We start from the raw sequence: 14730 nt of genomic DNA, 5'->3' as shown, positions 1-14730 counted from the left end.
AATCGAATGAGATTGTGGAAAAAATGAACGGATTGCTCAAGAGTAGATTGTCCAAACTGTGCCACACACTCAAAAGGAACTGGGTGTATTGCTTACCCCTGTCGCTTTTGAAATGAGAAACCAACCCAGCAAGGAACACCACCTGTCACTGCATGAAATAGTGACAGGTCGGAGGATGCATACAGCCCACTCACCCTTGCGCAGACAATCAGATGCACATTAAAGCGCCACTGTCCTGCGGAAAGAATTCCACAAATATTTCAGAAATTTGACAAAAGCAGCGCGAGCGATAGCAAAGCAAATAGCACCTCTCTTCACACACGACAACTCTACTGACACAGTAGCCCCAGCTACAGAAAGTGCAGACTTCCAGCTGATGACAATACACTTAAGAAGTTTTGTGCGGAGATGGAATGGGCTGAGATTTCATGGCCCCTATAAAGTGATCTTTTGCACGCCCACGGCAGTTAAGGCACAGGGACTGCGGTACTGGGTACATTTGACCGATGTGCGTAGAGCCCTTGGGAACATAAATGATTCAGGCACTTGAGAAGGTGAGGGCGAGGGTAGGGCACCACCTTAGCAAATAAGAAATAAGACTGTGCAGAAACCGGTACCAAGTAAAGCATGAAGAAAACTCAGGAATGGAAAAATGTGTAAATAATTGTATAGTGTAATAATGTGTTGATGCTTGCATGACAGAGTAAGTTATTGGTGAATTGCTAATTTTTTCTCCCTTTTTCTGTCCTCTCCCTACTCACTTCCACAGTCGTATTTTTCAAAAATGAAAACATGGTTTGAAAATAACATTTTTCCCTCCTCTAGCAATGGAACTATGTGACAATGTTTTGGAAATATGATGATGAAAATAAGTATGCATAATATGATGACTCGGCAAAGGCAAATTATAATGTACAAAATAATGGTTGTAAAAAGCATACACAAATAATATGCATGATTAACAAATCCTTATATTTCGTTTATTAGGAGCCTCAATGGGTATGGACGAGCCCCCAGCAACAGTAAGTGGTAGTGTAGATAGGAATAGACGGAGGAGAGATTCATACCCTAGTTACTCATATGAATGTGTGCTGTTTGTATGTGCAGTAGCGTTCTTTTCGGCATTGTTTGGCCTGTTTCTCTATTGGGTAGTTGTCTACATCTCAATTGATGCTGGCCAGGAGGGTGCAGGCATGGAAACAATCAAAAAAGGGACCCACCTAATTTGGGATGGTGCCAAGTTAATATGGGGTCATGGGACTACTGAGCACGAGCACAATAATGATAATGTCACAAGTGTTGCCCATAGCACAAACTACCCCACTGCCCCCTAAAATGAATTATTCCCATTTTAATGTGTATACAATGAATGACAGATCCCCTTCAGAACTCACGTGGGTGCAGAATCCTCCATATCCAACAACTGTGCCAACATTAGAAGTAGCAATGCCCAATGGTCCGACCACCGGAGAGGGGGGTAACAGGTGTGAACTTATGTCAAGCACTTATTACAATGTATATACACAATGGGATGACAAACAGGGCCGGGGCGCTGAGGGAGGCGGGTCCGGGAGAAAAAGGAGAGAGACATTACAAGGTAACTGGGCAGAGCTTTATAGAATTGGCCTAGATACAGTTGATGATCCACAGCACCCTCACCAAACAAATAAGTGGTATGCCGACATGAGCCACACGGCAAAACGAATGACTAATGAGAGCTCCTATGTCTGCTCACTCATACCTCACGCCTCAGGCACTTCCAAGGTACTATTGCCACAAGAAATTCAATTTCCAGAGGCCCAATGTCTCCTACATCTCGTGCTGTGCCGAATCAAAAATACTTTTCAAGCACACACAGTTTCTTTTGAACTTTTGCAGAACGAGCGAACATGCTACTCCCGGCCACAAGGAGACATTTGTGTGAAAGAGCCTTTTTTGGTCATAAAGGGGACATTGCACATGGACAATAAGTGGCAGAAAGAAGAGATATTGTGCAAAGCAGAAGTGCTGTGAGGACTGTCTAAAGAAAAACTCTCATGGGTACAGAGAACATACACTCCCATATGGACTGAACTCATAAGCAAACTCACTTGGGTCACCGCCATCGAGAAACCCTTCAAGTTACAGAAACACATTTTATACGAACTATGCTTCCATGGAGAAGGAAAGAGGGACATGGGGAGCAACAAGAACTGCAGCAAAACTTTCATTATACCGGACATGAAGAAGGGAACAGTAGCGCTAATGGACATGTTTTGGGTTTGCGGCAACATGGCATACCTGCATCTTCCACAATCATGGAAAGGAACGTGATCCTTGGCAACATTGCATTTTGTACTAATTGTAATCCCTGAGAGCCATATCAGTGGAGGGCCCAAGCATGCAGCAATCCAAGATGAACCTTCCCCAACACTGCTCGAGACGGAACCTGCATGTGCTATAGATGAGGAAGGGGTCCAAGATACACACCGAAGAAAGAAACGAGCGTCCAACTATATCTCAACCAAGTCCTCCGAACTTTTGGCCCAGATACAGGACCGGTTTCGACCATTTATCTCTGTGGAGACATTCTTCGCGTCCCTCATTCCCATCATCCAGGTGAGAGCAAATGCCAAGTGGCTCCAAATAACCAGATGGGAGCTCATCCAATTGGCCAATGACACAGAAGAAGGGTTCAATGTCATCAAAGTGGAACTCAGAACCTTGCGGTTAATGACAATGCAGACTCGATACATATTGGATCTGCTAACAGCGATCGATGGAGGTGTTTGCCGAAGAATCGGGAGCGCATGTGGCACGTTTGTACCTTCTGCAGACACTGAGAATGGTCCCCTCTCACACGTGATAGCAGCAGTGCACAACCTTGTTGAGAAGATGAAGAATGAAGGAGGAGCACAGCCCAGCACCTGGTTTGACAATCTTTTTTCATGGGTACCCTCCTGGCTTGGAATGACGGTAAAGCTCCTTGTACCACTCATCGTCTTTCTACTCCTCATTTTTTGTGTGTGTCAGTTGGGACTCCGATGCTGCGCAAATGCAGTACCAAATGGTGCACTGATGATGGTAACAATGGGACGTGCAAATGGTGTGGCACAAGTCAAACATGAGGCGGAAGTACACAACTGGTGATTGCACAGAGCCCAAATACAGGATGACTGCCATATATAACACAGGACATATAGTAGATAGTTTATCTCACATGACCAAAAAAGAACCCAGAGAGTTACAATAGGTACAAAGAGGCATGGGTGTACCTGGAGGGTGTAGCTATCTGAGCTGCACCGCAGATGAATACACTAGAAGGGGACAAAGTCTCAGAGCAGTATGCAGGGCATGGATGCCAATAAAAGGGACACCTGCATGGGATGAAGCAGTAGCAGAAGAGGAAGAACATAAGAAATTGAGACAATTAGAATATTTGTTACTTAAGTAACGGAAGGGGGGAATGAGTGGGAGGAGAGGGCACCTGAGACCTCCCCTCCCTTATTCCTACACTTCCTGGATAGGCCCAGTCATGGCTGCTTTGGGTCCAGGGCCCCCGTGCGGGCACCCGTGCGGGAACACCTCCAGGAGCCGTGAACCCTTTCGTACGTGACTATCTCTGGGTGCCGCAATATCCTCGTACACACCCTGCATAGCAAACCCAGGGGTGATTAAGACCCCATTTTGTGAATCACAGACTCCATTTTGTAATAGTAACTGGCTATTAGGCTTTCACTCCAGCCTGCAGCCCTTCCCGTCTGGCGCACACAGCAAGCGAGATCCTCCCCCCACCTCCTCCCCTCTGCCGTCCACACAACTGCTTGGTTCCCGTGAGCAGGCTGGCTGCGAGAATGCAACAAAATCCACACTGTATCATTTGCCTTCCGACTCCCTTCACTGACTCCGATACAACACAGAGCAAGGGCCAGAGCACTGGCTATCTGTCTATGTAAACCTGCCCCACACCCCACAGACCCTGGCCATAAAAACATAATCCTTGTGCACTCTAGGGCAAAGTCAACAGTTGGAAAAGACCCTTAAGCCGGTGAGCCTATTTTTCCTGTGACATGGATAAAAGTAAGCATGCTTTCTCTTCTCGTGCAAAATCATACAAACCAGATGATAAGCTAAGAAGGCCTATGAGTAAAACAATGTAAACTGATATACATGTGTAACTGGAAGCTCCTATGCTAACCTGCTATGATGAAAGCACGATGTAGGTCGACCTATAATTCTGAAATGCTCATAACAAATAGTTGCAACGTCATAATGTTTAACTAAGTATAAATCTGTACGTGCTAGTACACGCTACCTCATCTTTGACAAAACTGAATGTAAATGCACATATAATGTTGCATAAATATACTGCAGACGTTAGTCACTCCTAGCTGGTACCCTCATAGATCCTTAGCTGCAACCAGCATGTTATGAATAAGTGAATTTCAAGTCGAAGCAATGTTTTAACACTTAGTTATTCATCAACAAATTCTTTATCTCTTTTTTGTAGTAAAATGTTTAGTTATATAAAAAATAAAAGCATGCTCCGAGTCAGCCAGCCACGTGTTAAAAAGTCGTGTGTTAATTGTATTCTCAAAGGCCGTGAGCCATTGTATAGTGTGGCACCAAACTGCAAAGGGGGCCTCAACTTGCCCCAGATCACCTTGGTGTCAACATAGAGTTAGTGATGTTTGGATATTCAGACCCTGAACCCCCACAAATGAAGTGCATGTTTATTATGATGTGTACCTTTTGTAACCCGGTTATCCTAGCCATATATTCTGAAATTCCCTTTGTTGATGCTGAATGGACACCCCCGACCGTACACTGACCCCTTAACCTCTACCCCTTGCCTAGTATATTCTGAATACATTTGGACAGCGGAGTAATACCTTTGATAGAGGCGAATAATTCATGCCCAGCAATAAATAAGCCTGCCTTAGAACCCTGTTTTCACAAGTGTTAAGATACAGGCCTTGCCGCCGGACAAACAGGTCAGAATTCTGAATGGATGAGAATGTGTGGCCACAAGGGCAAAATGTTGTAAAGATAAGATGTCAAAGAATCAACATGGAATGCCAGGCTGATGAGCCTAGCTGAACGTTTGACCCCAAGCACCACATGCCTGTGGACCAATCAGCCATCGCCGACCCTATCGCACCTATAGGTGCCTACTCTTAGTGTCCAATCCCGATTGACTATGTGCCCCTTAGGCCTCCTCTCCCTTTGATGACAAAAACTGTATAAAATGAGTTGTAACATGTTTCCTGCAGAGCGCTCTCGGCGTGAGCAGAGTAGATTCTGTTTTCCCGATTTTAGATAAAGCCTTTAATCACACTCTCACTTGGTCTTGGTCTTATTCCCTCCTGGGATGTACCTTTATTGACCCTGTTGGGTGATTTACCAGCAGTATTGGGGTCTCTCACTTTAATAGGTGAAGGCTTCTGAGGAGTCGATTTCAGTAAAACAGACGCAGGTGTTACTACAACGTGTAATGGCATGTCTGACTTTAACGTATAAAAGATATCTCGCATCAGTTGGACACTTGGGCCATGAAATCAGACAATAAAACTGCCAGCATTCAGTGTTGTACAATGTATTAAGAATTGATGTTAAAAATGTACGGATCGTGCAGTAGGTCAAAATTGTCGGCACACTCGGCAAAACTAGCCTACGTGGTATAATACTTAGAAAGTTGCGTCGCTGTATGGTGCTCATCTGATCAGCCTAACAGCGTAACAGTGACTTCCTAGCGATGTGCTTGAAGCATGCGCACAGAATGCCGTGCCCAGCCCTTATGTAGAATTCTGGGTAAAGGGGCGGAGCAATTTCTAAAAATGAAAAATAAAACAAGTATTTAGACTCAATAAATATTAGAGTATCTTCGAAATTGATTGACAGTAGTCCAATAGTCCAACAAGGTCTTTGTTGCATACCAACTGGTATTTTCCAAAGGAATCCATGAGTCCACAGGGTCATGCAGAAGCGTAGCAGGCAGCGTAACAGCGACTTACTAGCGACTTGCTTGAAGCATGCCCTTAGGTAGAATTCTGGGTAAATGGGTGGAACAATTTTAACTGGTATTTTCCAAAGGAATCCACGAGTCCACAGGGTCGCTCAGGCAGTGTAACAGTGACTTCCTAGTGACTTGCTTAAAGTCTGTAATGTTTCCCATGACGGTTATGACGTTGGTGACCTGTTAATTATAACCCCTTGTACAGAGGAAGAGCACAGCATTTTTCAATTTTAGAGGGTAACAAACTTCTTTGGCAGGGTTTTCCATAAAGATGTTGGATGCTGAGTCCTGTAGATGTTTCCAAGACAGATCCCTGTACCTATTTGGTGTGCACCAACATTTGGGTTGCACTTCACTTTAACCTCACTGACAAATTGGATTGCCCACATGTGCAGTTTTCCTAATGTTATTATTATTAGGGTATTAATTGAGCACAGACCTAGATTCAGAACGCAACAAAGCACTTAGCAAGACATAGGGGGGAACGACACATTAAGGGATGTAGGGATACAAGGAAGCCTGGAGCTAACAACAGGGTTTGGGGAGCGGTGGGCAATTTGAAAGCAAAAAATCTACAAGCAAGCAGATAGGGATCAGATCACCTTGTCTGAGGTTAGGTGGGGAGTCGAAGATGCGTAGACCACACTGTTAATATGAAGTCTTTCCTTGAAGAGGAGATGGTCTTGAGTGCCATCCTGAAATGTAGAAACGACAGGCCAAATCTGGTATTGGCAGGAAGTAGGCTCCAGAATTTGGGGTCATTGACAGAGAAGGTCTGTTTTTGGGTTCTTTCCTTCCTGCATTGGTGCTGTTCTAGTCTGCATATGTCCTTACTTTTGATGGATCTTATGCCTCTAGAGATGCTGTGTTTGTCAGCAAGGTAGCTTGGGAAATTCAGAGTGGCTGCCTTGTAGATGGTGATGTAGTATGATTTGAAGGTTAGACTTGCTTGCAGCAGGAACAAGCCAGATACAGGTAGTATGTACACAAAGGTCATCCGGATATACATATTTTGCTCATGTAACTATGAATATTTAATGAATCTTGTATAAATGACTTCATCCAGAGGTGGTAAGTTCTGCAAGTTTTGACTTTTTATGGGAATAACCAAAACATTTTCCTAAATTATTCCTGATTCAAAGTCTACTTTTTAGACAACCATGCAATGCAATCTTTAAGAAAAATATGCGAGGACACATTTTGAACATTGTAAGTTTGACAAATGGCTCTCCACCACTGATCCCTGTTGAATTCTTAATTTGTATATTCATTTTGAGAAAGGTAGTTTGGTAATTGTGCCAACAACAAAGATTGGAAAAACCTTCTCGGCTGCTCCAAAAGGTCCCTGTTTTGCACATCCAATTTGCAACCACCAAAATATACAAAGACTAGTGAAAAAGCCCATGTGCATGGGCTAAGGTCTGTAAAGGAAAACATTTTCAGAGTGTAAATATATTATGTGGTGTATTTTAATATAATGTATGTTAATAGAAAACAAATTGTAAAGGATCTTGCTCCTTTTACGTGGAGGAGTAATAACACCAAACATAATCTCACAGAATCCATTGAAAGTTCAACATAGTACATACAGCCAATCTGCTCATTTTCTTGGTTTCACTTACAGGGTTTGGACTCAAATATATAATGTTGATGAATGACAGAGTAATTCAATTCAGATGAAGCGTGATTTGAATTTGACTTAACATAATAAAATACATAGTTTTAAAATAGTGCTTAAGCTAATGATTTTCTGTTTAAGTATTTTTTTAATGTATGTATTTTTTTACTGTATCCAACTTGAAGTAGGCTATTAAAATGTTAACCCTGTATTGGGCATTTTCTGCAGCTAATTGTATGTTATCATTGTTGAAATATACATGTTGTTCGCCTGTAAAATGAACTTGAAGTCTTATTGTTTTATGTCTAAGGCAACAGCTTCCTCTAGTGGTAATAACAGGCAAAGCCGTCAGGATGGCTTCGGACAAACAAACATCTGTTCTTTTATACATAGTATGGGTGACGTGTGTTGTTTTAATGTATTTTGATCGTGGTCAAAGTTGACAAATAATATCTTTCCTTGATCATTGTTTTACAACAGGCTAATTTCTGAAAAAATCTTTATGGTTGTTTTAATCTTTTCCAGGAAATAACTCAATCCCAAATATATATTACATTTTTGAAAAGTGAAAATGTATGCCCCGTTTTTGGAATTCTTACAGTTTTGGATGTTATAGTTTACTTTGGAGAAATAAGTAAAACATCCACAAATGATCTCCCATTGCATCAAATATCTATCCCTATATTGCTGCAGGATGATTCCTTCTCTTGTCTCGCCCATTATATTATGTCTCGCCAGGAACTGATGTGATTAGAACTTTCAACCTCTTTTACAGGTTGTAGAATGAGTACAATCTTGTTAGCTTTTTTGCTGTGTGCTGCAAGTTACCTAGATCCGATCCAGGGCATTTCTGAATTCTTCCAGGCTTAGGACAAGGTAATTTGCATTGTAGAATTGGTAAGCAAATCTGTCAGGCCCTGGAGCTTTAGATATTGTCAGTTTGGGAATTACGAACTTATGCTTATCATGCTCTGAGCCCGAAAACATGTCCAAAATTAGTATGGTCCCTCAAATTTAGCCATGGTATCTACTATTCATAAATCAGTGTCTGTGCTGCTGATCAAGCTTCTGTATGTTTGTTTTCCCATCCAGCTCTACTCTGACATGTCAAATACCCCATATATATACTCCAAACATTTTTAAGATGGCAACCTACACATTTTGGTTTCTCTCTCGCAAACAATGTGATTAAACCCCACTCATCACACTGCCCTGTTGACTCCTGAAAATACTGCCACATCTCTGGAGACACTATAATCTGAGGTATGAGAATGCATTGGAATCTACAATCCAATGGTCATTCATATTGATCGGTGTGTGGATATAGTAGGACCAATCTCACGCATACACGGGATGCATTTCTGAGCCCATCTTTGCACTCTTATTTCTGGCTCTACCCCTCAACTTCTGAAACATTTGATCGAATGATGTGGGACATTTAGAAATACCTAGGATGGTTAGACCTTGTGCTTCACTGACTTGTGCCTATCCTTCTTGCTTCAACTTGCCCTGCCAAATCAAAACATTTGCCATAAATTATTCAGGATGTCCAGCAGAATTACCGGGAACATAAAGGAATCTGATTCTTTCTTTTTTTAAGTTACAAGAAACATTCCTTAGCTCGTTCATAACAGTGGCAAAAAGTTGAGATCCATAGATGTTTGTTATTATTCCCAGTAATAAGCTGACAAAATACTAAATGGTTTATTAGGACTTTTCTTTTAAAAAGATGCTTACTTTTACATTTCCATAAATGTATCAGTGAAGGTTAACAAAGGAAAACAAATACCCAACAGAAACAAGAAGGGACATGTGGCCTGCATGATCACAATCAACTGCAGTACATGCATACAGTGGTAAACAAAGACAAGCTCTGCAAATAATCAGTGGATTCCAGTATAATTCATCCTAAAAATCGTTTTGTGACCATACGGAAGAAATAATGCCAGGTTGAAAACTGAAAGAAAGTTGAATCCCACCCTGCTCCTCATTCCTGAACAACAGATGCCAGCACTGATGATAAGCCTGATCATTACACAGCTAAGACTCAGTCGGAAAAATGCAAAACAGACATAAAAGTAGGTTCTAAACACCTCTCATACATCCAGGGTTACCTGCTGGGGGGAGCAAGCCTCTGGTAATGTTCTATCCTGTTGCTATAGGTCTCTCAATACTTTGCATAAGCAGCATAGTCCATCGCCTCCTCCCAACACAATCCATATTCCTACTGCATGTTGGCTGTGCAGGTGACAGATTATCAAATGCAGCATGAGAACAAAATATTGGGCTTCATTACGAGTCACGCGTTATGGAAATAACGGTGGCGGTAAAGCCGCTGCCACCGTTGTTTCCATACCGGGTGATCTCGAGTCCTGCAGGCGGAGGTATCATTCCCGTCAGGTCTGACCTGATCACAAGAGGGTGCCGGTGTTTCCACTTCCCCATTCCCATTGAGTCCTATGGGACTCAATGGGAATGGGGATTTACCAAATTCCGCCTCCGGAATTCCCGGGTCACCGGGGTCGTAATGCCCCGGTAATTCCGGGAATCACGGAGACGGAATGGTAATACGAGTCCGGCGGTAACATTTATGTTCCCATCCACTTTGCACCCACATTTTTATGTAAGAGGTATTTGCCAAACCAGATAATAGAAATGACATCATCAGCATTAAAATGTACACACCTGGTTCATAAATATCCATGAAAGTATTAATTAAATTCAGCATCATGCATGACCTCATTATAAACCTATCATAAATAATGCAAAACAAAGCATTTAACAAGATGTTTTCTGTCAACTCAGAACATTGTAAAATATAGATGGTCAACCAAATCAGCGTTATAGTGGCCACATTTGTAATTACCTATGTTCTGTGGTATTTGCCAAGTTGGATTAGTAGAATCTGGTTTTAAGAAACTTGGACTGATCTTATTCTTTATTGCTGAAGCTCTCCTCTAGGTTAGTATTGGTTTCTATGATCAATATGTGCAGATTTTCTAATCCATCTTTAGGATGTTCCAATGTTTCGTTAGTATGTTTCTTACTAAACAGTTGGCACTGCTGTATGTAGTTAGAAATCTGATTTCATTAGTGTTTTATAAGTGTTTATCTTCCTTTGCTTTTAACATAGAGATCCTGCTGGTGTTGTCAGCTCTCACTTGCGTGTTGCGTGGTGAAGTCAACGACGTTGCTTCAAATAGATGCCATTTTGTCAGATTTCACTAATTGCGAATCTGGATTACAATACACGCGTGACACACCAGACAAATTATTCTGATCCCTATCAAGCTTTATGGGTAAATCTACTTTTAATATATTGAAGAAGGCTACATTTCCATTGTTGTTCTAATTTTACTTCTCTTAATGTTATGTTAAGAGCAAACTGCATCCCAATAAATGAGAGTAGCATCATTATTTTTGGATTGCATTCCTTTATCAATTCATTAATTAGTAAACTTGCATAGATTAAAACTAAGACCGTACATACTCTGGGGTTAATAATTTAATCAATTATGTTCTTCGTGCTTTTTGAGTCACAAATAAAACTAATATCTACCATATCCTCCTTTCAGCTAATCGAAGATGATATACATTCACAGTAGAAATAGATTCATATTGAGAGACAAAACTACAGGTTAGTGAATATTAAATTCAACATTTTTGTTCATTCTAGTTTTTGATCAGTAAAGAAAAACACAGAGCATGCAGGGAACTATAAACAAACATTGTTTTTTTTTATTTTAGTGAGCTGTCCTCCTGATGAGTCACTATGAAGTGGTGAAACATGTGTGGAAGACTAAAAGTATTCTCAAGAAGATCAGGAGGACTAAAAGGATTAAGAGTATTATGAGCATAAAGAGGACAGATAGGATTAATATGATCTAAAGGATTAAGGATTAAGATTATCAAGGATAAAAGAACTACACAGTTGATTGCAACACTAGGGATTCAAAATAGAATATATGGTTTAGCAAATTGAGCATGTATTCAAAGACCACGGATCCACTAACAGAGATAAAGAGGATTATGGAGAAAGAGGCAAATGCACTAATCCAATTATAAACTCTTGTTAATTAACTTCAAAACATTTCAGAATTTTCTTTCAGTGCAGTTTACTGTTCAATATTTTCTTTAGCTAATGTTTAAGGTCATCTCGAAATGACTGACAGGTTCCACAACTATAACATACTGTTATTGATTTATAATTATACAGTGCACTTAACATTCTTCTCTGTTATACCGTTGATCAACATGGCTCTATACATGCTTACCTCCCATAGTTCCATTGCTTGGTCAATACATTTTGGGGACCGAGGGCAGCTATGCATTGTGCCTCATGAAAGATGAAGATAGGGCAGAGTGCTTTCTTTGACAAGACCTGTGCAAATGAAGATGAACAGCGAAATTGCTATCACCATAGATTGTACAAACCTGACATGTCTTGGTAAACCCATCAGGAAGACCCATGAGACCAAGTTGAAAGTCTTACCCGAATCCAACCATGACCCTGCAATACAGTTGTAATGGGGATGAGGTTGGAGCTTATCAAGCACTCAATAAAATTATAGATGTGGTCATAGTGAACTAGCATAGTCATGCAAGGTAGGATCCTCGTCTCAATAAACTATGACAGAATTTATTTTACAATCCAGATTTCTGAGTGACAAAGGTCTATAGGCAGCACAGGAACTTGGATCTTTGACTGGTTGTAGCATGAGTGCAATCTTGTTAGTTTTTTTGCTGGGTGCTGCAAGTTGCCTAGATCCAGGGCATTTCTGAATTCTTCCAGGCTTAGGACAAGGTAATTTGCATTGTAGAATTTGTAAGCAAATCTGTCAGGACCTGGAGCTTTAGATATAGTCAGTTTGGGGATTACAACCTTGTGCTTATCATGCTCTGAGCCCGAAAACATGTCCAAAATCAGTATGGCCCCTCAAATTTAGCCATAGGATCTACTATTCATAAAACAGTGTCTGTGCTGCTGATCAAGCTTCTGTATGTTTGTTTTCCCATCCAGCTCTACTCTGACATGTCAAATACCCCATACATATACTCCAAACATTTTTAGGATGGCAACCTACACATTTTGGTTTCTCTCTCGCAAACAATGTGATTAAATTACTTGGAGATACCCAAAAAAGAATAAGAAGGGCAGTGTCTAGTTTGGACCAATACATCATGGGATTGAAAGTATATTTAGGCAGGAGAATGATCCAGAATGTTGCAGGCAAAAATGAGCAGTCAGTAACACCCACGTAATTCGCAAAGCTATGAGGATATACTGTTTGTGAGACTGACTCATGCAGCAATGTGTAGAAAGTGTAATTCTCCTGAACATCAAGTGTTGCCTAAGCATTTGCATGCTCAAACTGCTTAAACAGTCATGTATTAAATGTTTGTCATATGTGAATGTTTAATTTCAAAGTATATATGAAGTGATTAAGTTTCTTGAATCTTGAGGCATCACAATTCTCTTTGTCATATGTGTCTGGAATACAGGTATGTCGTCTCTATATACACTGCGATGGAAACATGTGGAACCAGCAGCAGTAATACTAATTCGGGACAAACTTTGAAAAAGAAAATGATGCAGTGGGAGCCATTCATCTTTTAGGAAATATTTGGCCATAACCCCCATATAGGATGTGTGTTTGGTGACGGTGACTCCTGGCTTGAACTTTAAGCTAACCCCTGAGTCTTGCCCGATGATTCATCAACCGATAAGGAACTACGGATCTCAGGAGGAATCAAATCTTTATTTGTGAAGATAGTCCAGCCAGTCACAAATATCTTGTGCTGATTTGTTGAGTTTATTTCAGTCTGTTCAGGATGTCATATGTCTAAAATCTGTTAAAGTTTATTTGTGCATTTTTCTGGGCTGCGAGAGGAGTACAAAGGGGAGGGTCACCATTGGAGAGTTTTGGGGTTTTACTTGGAGTTTTTCAGAAGAGTTTTGAGCAATTGCAGATATATGGTGTTGATCTTTTGTTTAGTTTCTTGGTCTTCTGGGTGTTTTAGGAGGATATTTTTGTAGCGTTTGTTCAGTGTGGTGCTAGTGTGTTGTTAGATTTCCCCATATACAAAAATAAAAAAACAACTGTGTCTTTTCTTTTCCCTTTGTACTTTTTCCTTTTGTGTCAACTTTTACATTTTGAAAAAGCAAAAAAAAAGTTTCCTGTCCCCAATCAAATCCCCCCCAAAAAAAGCTAAATAAAAGATTCATCTTTTCCCATTTTTTTTCTTGCATGTTTGTTATTGTTGTCTCCTCTCGCCAGTTGCTGTTATGTTGGTTTGTATGTAGTATGTGTTTTTTAGCACAGCAGTTATTAAAATGTCTTTACTAGTTATTTTCGTACTGTGCGTTTGTTTCTTCAAGCTGATTTGGTGTTTTGCCCTTTTGGGTTTTCCATAAGTGTCCAGATACAATTCACAGCTTTGCCAATTTCCTTTAACAGTTCTCACGGCATGAATGGAATACTGGGAGAGAAAGGGGAAGAAGGTTGTAGAGGAGGCAAAGAAACAGGAGTGTTGGTTCTCTTAACAGAGCAGAAGATTCTCCCATGATGGAATGGAGGGGGATTGCACTGTTTGTGGGTGCCAGTTTGCAGGCTTTGGCCACTAATCCTTTGAGCCAAGGGGGGGGGGGGGAACTAAGCCATTGAGAGGTTCAGGAAAAGGAACAGAAAGGAGGCACAGCCCTCAGAGGAGGCCCTGTCAAGTAGCACAGATTCAGGTGGATGGGAGCCTCTTGTGGGCAACCGCATTGAGAGATGGGAGGCAGGTCTTCTGGTGCATACCCCTAAAGAGGCAAGGGAGGCAGGGACTCGTTTGGATTCCCACACGGACCAAAGAGGGAGGGCATCTAGTGCATGTCCCAACAAATGCAGGGCCAGTGGACAAAAAGGAGATTGCATTCCTCATTTCTTAGTATGGGCATCTGCTGCAAGCACCCTGGAAGGGGAATATGGGTTAGCCCTGTCTGGCTGAGGTTACTGAGTGGTCCCTGATCAGAGATGTGAGGGTTCTGTGAGGAAAAAAGTGGAGGGCCATCAGGAGGAAGTTTATAGGGAGGATCAGACTGTGGAGGAACAGCAGTAAAGGTGGTGGAAACACA

At 41.3% G+C, this 14730-nt stretch overlaps 1 protein-coding gene across 4 annotated transcripts in view; it reads left to right on the top strand.

Annotated features, from left to right (window-relative positions):
- KHDRBS2 (KH RNA binding domain containing, signal transduction associated 2) overlaps positions 1 to 13850 on the top strand; it is a 2055883-nt gene extending 2042033 nt beyond the window's left edge. For 2 of the 4 annotated variants that reach the window (XR_011260416.1, XR_011260412.1), the window contains 2 exons: positions 10747 to 10912; positions 11189 to 13850. The gene's annotated coding sequence lies outside the window, so the exon portion shown is untranslated. Of the gene's footprint in view, positions 1 to 987; positions 5534 to 10746; positions 10913 to 11188 lie in introns of those variants that run through there. The other 2 variants (XR_011260414.1, XR_011260413.1) reach the window with 2 other exon arrangements.
- Positions 13851 to 14730: the final 880 nt, after the last annotated feature.

Source organism: Ambystoma mexicanum, chromosome 4p (assembly GCF_040938575.1).
Source record: "Ambystoma mexicanum isolate Mex_15411 chromosome 4p, UKY_AmexF1_1, whole genome shotgun sequence".
Classification (NCBI taxonomy): Eukaryota; Metazoa; Chordata; class Amphibia; order Caudata; family Ambystomatidae; genus Ambystoma; species Ambystoma mexicanum.
This window is presented reverse-complemented; position numbering and strand designations above follow the sequence as displayed.